This window comes from Haliaeetus albicilla, chromosome 18 (assembly GCF_947461875.1).
Source record: "Haliaeetus albicilla chromosome 18, bHalAlb1.1, whole genome shotgun sequence".
Lineage (NCBI taxonomy): Eukaryota > Metazoa > Chordata > Aves > Accipitriformes > Accipitridae > Haliaeetus > Haliaeetus albicilla.
This window is the reverse complement of record NC_091500.1, coordinates 26,905,820-26,911,819: the sequence shown is the minus strand read 5'-3', so window position 1 is coordinate 26,911,819 and position 6,000 is coordinate 26,905,820.

Sequence of the window (6,000 nt, the reverse complement as noted above, 5' to 3'; positions counted from 1 at the left end):
AGATATAATTTCCAAGGTAGTACAATTCATATATATATTTAAAAAAAAAGTACACTGCTCCTCCAAGCTTTTCTTGGGCCATTTGCTTATTAACGGCCAAGTACTACAATGAGTTCAGAAAAAAAATTGGGTTTGATATATAAAAATGAATGTGTTCCATCTGCAGTATTCACTGTTCCACCAAGTCTACAAATATTTAAAAGCAAACACATTTAATGATCAGGGCACAGATCCAACCTCAATGGAAGAAATTACAATACACCTTTTCCAAAGAGGTCTCTGAACTGTATACGGAAGCTGAAAGAGGGATGTCTCTTAACTCTTTTTTGATAAGACGAGGCACACCCAATGATAATTTCGGTCAGCAAGTTTAAATAAGTAAAAAAGAAAAAGCTCTTCTTAACTTCACATTTATGTGAATACTGGAAGTCATTATAGAAGCCAAGGCAAATTTTTGACAAGTCCATCAAAGCTGTTAAATAAAGCAGTTTGGATGCAACATTGCACTCAAGAGCTCTGAAGCCACAGAAAATATAACTCCAAATAAAAACTATTTCTTAAAACTAATTTCCCTAGCATCTGCTCCTGACCCATTTTGAAACAGCACAGGATCTTTGGTGTGATCTGAGACAAGGTAGATGCTTTCATATCAAGTATTTTGAGGAATAAGAAGGAAGAGGGACAAAGCTTTTTTTTTTTTAATAAAGAATTCAGTTATTTTGGAGGAAATAAAGGCCTTTCAAATGAATTTAAACATTGTATTATTTATTGTAAAGGTTTTGATGGTGATTAGAGCTCTGGATCTGCCCTTTACGTCATGCAGCAAGAAACAATATTCTGCAGAATGTACGTTTTAAGTAGACAAGATAGATTAAGAGTGGGAAGCAAAACAGTAACAAAGATGGTTGTAAGTGACATATCACTTTCAGTATATCAAAGCTAAATGACACTGACCTATATTACACGCTATGACCTGTATTTTCCATATTCAGGTTCACTGACCTACTGACGTAAGATCAGGCCAAAAGTACTATATTGTCCCATTGCTTTCATCAGACCGTTTCTTTGTTCTCTAATCCCTCAGAAAAGCAGGTCATACTGCATGAGGTCAAAAATCCCTCTGATCAGTGTTACATCTCTGACCATGGCCAGGAATAGGTGTGTAGAGGAGAACATAAGGGTAAGGTAAGTTTGCAATGACACATTCCATCGTGTAGAACTTCCCATTTTTGAGCAAGTTAGCAGCTTCCTGAGGCAAACCATTATGTGTGGTTAATAAACACATCTTTATGTTTTTTCCCCAACAATTTTGCTTAATTGTTTTCTGAATCCATCTGAACCTCTGGCTTCCACTGTAACGATTTCCATGGTTTGTTACACTGCTCCTCCTCCGCTATCTTTTAAGCCATTGCTGGATAATTTTATTTAGTTTGTTGTTCATATGTTATAAAAATTAGAATATTTCCCTTTCCACTTTTTCCATGCCACTTGTGATGCTCTTTTCCTCAGTCAAGTCCTTCTTGAAAGGATCTCCATTTCAGCAATCATTTTATTTTTGTTACTCAATTTAGCATCATCAGAAGATTTTGTTACCTTTTATTTTCATGCCCTTTCCTAAATCATCCATGAATAAGGTGACGAACACAAGTCCAGTGTAGGTCTCTGGATCTACTGATAGATTTCTACTGGCAACTTTTTCCATTTTCATAAATAATTATTTATTTGTACTATTTTTCTTCTCCCTTTGAACTGGCTATTAACCACAAGAGGACATATGAGATGATAATTTAGCTTCATAAAGAGTATTTCAAAGATGCTGAATGTAGAAAACATTTTGAAAACACAAGTATACTTCATAAAATTTAAGGGAATTGTAATAGGTATGAGATGTGTACCTTCCCTCTTCAAAAAAACCATGATGATTCTTTTCTATTATGTGTATTCACATGTCTACTACCTCTGTTACATTAAACTGCAAAGTATACAAAATGAACTTACGAGTCCAGTGTTTCAAAACGCTCTGTAGGGCCTGTAAAAGTCTGGCTACATATTTGACAACTTTCATGTCTCCTGTATTGTTTTCATCTGGAGGCTACATTTTTTAGTTATTGGCCAAGGCTGAGCCAATGGCTGTCAGTGATGGCAGTAGCACCTGAGGGAGAACAGAGTTCAGAAGGGGAACCTGCAGTGAGTGAGGGGATCGGAATGGGAGAGGAACCCCTGTGCAGATCCCGAGGGGAGTGAGGAAGGAGGGGAGGAGGAGCGGGGGAGGAGGGGATGCCCCTGCAGCCCGTGGGGAGACCAGACGGCAGGCTGTCCCCCCCCAGCCCACGGAGGGGAGCGGGGGAGCAGATGCCCACCTGCAGCCCGGGGAGAGAGGAGCCCACGCCGGAGCAGGGGGACGGATGCCCCCCAAGATGGCCGGGACTCCAGGGGAAAGCCTGCGCTGGAGCAGGCTGTGCCTGGAGGACTGCAGCCCGTGGAAAGGACCCATGCTGGAGCAGTTTGTGAAGGACTGTCTCCCATGGGAGGGACCCCACGGTGGAGCAGGGGAGGAGTGAGGAGTCCTCCCCCTGAGGAGGAAGGAGCAGCAGAGACAAGGGGTGAGGAACTGACCCCAACCCCCATTCCCCGTCCCCCTGCGCCGCTGGGGGAGGAGAGAGAGAACTCTGGATTAAAGTTGAGCCTGTGAAGAAGGGAGGGGTGGGACGAAGGCGTTCTAAGGTTGGATTTTACTTCTCATTGTCCTACTCGGATTTGATTGGTAACAAATTAAACTAATTTCCCTAAGTCAAGTCTGTTTTGCCCGTGATGGTAACTGCTGAGTGATCTCTCCCCGTCCTTATCCCAACCCATGAGCCTTCTGTTATTTTTTCTCTCCCCTGTCTGGCTGAGGAGGGGAGTGACAGAGCAGCTTTGGTGGGCACCTGGTGTCCAGCCAGGGTCAACTCACCACAGTTATGAGTATCACCTGGTCTTAGAAAACTTTGGGGACTGTTTTCTCTAAATGACAAATACTGGTATACTCATTCCTATATCATTTGTACTTAGGAACTACTTGATACGAGATGAACTAGGTATGACCTGGTTAATGTCCCTGGTTTTAACCCATTTCCTTCCTTTCTTCCAAATATCATGGACATGTGCTGGCTGCTAAAGTGATCTCCAGCTTTTGCAAGCCCCTGAACTCTTCCAGGGAACTGTCTGAAAGAGAGTTAGGGCCTGTGCCAGTGTCCTATATAACATAGCCATAACTTCTACATCTTACTGAGTATCCTCCTTCCGTTTGAAATCCTGCCTGCCAGCATTCTCATTTAAAACAACCATTCCAGGTAATGTATCTTCTATTCCAGGTTTCAAGCCTTTGCATAGAAGTATTCGTACATATGATCTTGTTTTCGTGGGTTTTTTTGGTGATCTGTTTAAATGAGACCCTATTCATTTGGACTTTTTTTGCTGTCACTTGTTTGAATTTTGTTTGGTTTGGCCTCTATCCTATACTTCATTTGAGTACAGTGTTCTGTAACTTCACTACTAGATGAATCATCTGAAAGGGTGTAATTTTCAGCACATTGGCTTTCAGAGTATTAGTTTAAAAACTTCCCCATAACTATTTTTATTTCAAGTTTCATCAATAGATTTCATTTTCCTTGGACAGAGTACCTCCCTCGTATCAGTTCCATTTTTTCTTAGTTTCCCCTGTTCCTAATTAACTGACTCTGTTCTTCTTTATGCCACTTCTTAGACACACATTGACACTCCACACTCTCTCTAGCCCTGTGTATGGTACTGAGAACATTTCTCAGTACATCTTTTCACAGAGATTTTATATCATCTGTTGCTACTATTCTATAATATGACATCTTGAGATTTTCATTTTTACGATATCAGAAAACAAGACAGAAGTATTTTGTCATGAGAATAGTTCACAAAGCATTAAAATAATTTGTATCCATTTCTTTGTCCATTCTTTGCTATTTTGTTTCCTAAGGTATGATTTCATATTCTGTTTATGTGCTTATGTTTTCATGTGGCATTTAAAAACTTTACTGCTGCCTAGGTAGTTTATTCCATACCTACTTTATATTTTTTCTAGCTTAATAAAATATTTCATTTAGGTAACAGGGAAGATCTTACTTTCCTCCTGTTTTTAATGAACGGCTGCATGAATATTTTTCTCAGCCATTCAATGAAATGCTAACAAGGGCTTTTAAGGGGCTATACACTACTTTGCACTACAACGTGCAGAACTTTGCAGTAATTTCCCTTACTGTTCTAAGGCTTCTTGTGATAGAAAAACATGCTTTCTACATCAGAAATTGAAGATACAATGGCATACAATTTCTGAAGAAAACAAAGAATTTCTTGCATGTTTTGATCTGACCCCTTTTGGACAGGATTCTAATCTTTCAGTCTATGGGGTGAAAGTGCACTGTTGTGCCAGAATAGACTGCCCTGATCTGTTTTTATTCTGCAGCTTGCTATTGCACCTATAAAAATATATTTACTAAGGAGATTGTTAGCAGGAAGTCTGAAACTGAACACCATATCAGTGAAAAGCTTGATTGCTCAGGCTCTAAGATGATGCTGGGCCAAAAATAAATAAATAATTGTCAGAAGTTGTCTCTGCTGCAGAACCACTAAAGCTAGGACCTTTAGTGGTCTTTTCCAGCTCCGTCAGTTACATATTTCAATGTCTTACCTTGCCTGACTGCATTAAAGAATATTGTCAGTACTATTCATTATCCAGTGTCCTATTCGACAGTGGCTGGCTCAGATATTTACTCCGTTAAACATCGTAAACCAATAACACAACTTGCAAAAAGAAGAAAAGATAATAAAATAAAATAACCCCCAAAATGCCAAAAAGGAAAGGAAATGTTAAAAAGCCTAGATACAGATCAAACTTGTACCACAGAAGTGAGCCAAGCCTGAATACCAGATGAGTTTTTTAGTGAATTAAATCCATATTTTTGTATCTCAGTGAAGTCGCCTTGCATTTTATGAGTCAAATCTAGCTTCAGTTCTCATGTCTGACAATACCAGTCCTTATGATTAAGGACAGATTTTTCTCTTCCCTTTGCCACTTGACAGCTTTTGAGCCTCAAATAATTATATCTATGTCTACTATCTATGATTTAAAATAAAGATATGTATGTACTTTGCAGGATAGGCCTATTATATATGGAGGGGAGGAGGAAAAAGTAATGTAAAGACTGTCTGTTCTACCAGTAAAGGCAGCTGTGGAAGGATCAGACCAGTGACCAGGCATATGCAAACCTACCCACCTATTGTACTGTAGCACCCCACTGGGTTTGGCAGGACCCTGAATGGGCTCAGACGTGTGCCAATGCAGACATGACTGTTGATTTGGACCAACGGGCTAGAAACCCATCAGCACAGGAACGTTCCTTGCCTTTTCCTGTGCTTATAAGCAAGCTGCAAGCTGTCAGAGTCATATGTGTAAACAAATTACTATAATCTCTCACATTACTGTTACATTTTGGGGCACCAGCACTGAAAGGGACAACCACTTATTTTTCTGTGAAGTTGAAAGTGTGAGGCAGTGCTTAAGATGCATTGAGTGATGAGTATGAACTGGAGACCATAGCAGACCTGCAACCTTAGGACTCTTGCAGTAACACTTTTGGGAGGATGTCTGAGTCTATGCAATTCTTCCAGTGATTTGTGAAGATAAAAAATCAATTTTTTTCAGGATGCCAGGCTATAAACAAGACTTTCACTCTGTGATACTGTTAATTCTTTCCTCTTCTAAAATGTAATTATATTGGCTGCGTATTTTTCATTTACTGTTACAGAACAGCTTGCAAACAAGGCAGCCATGTCTCAGTTGAAGTTCAGCTGGATCATGATTAGCCAAGATCTTCATCTAAAGTTCTAAAGATCTCATGGTAAAGCATGACCAGATCTTGGAAAAGTATTATTTGAAAAAGCATTATTCACATTTTTCCTTCCGAATTTCCCACCTCTTTAAATGCT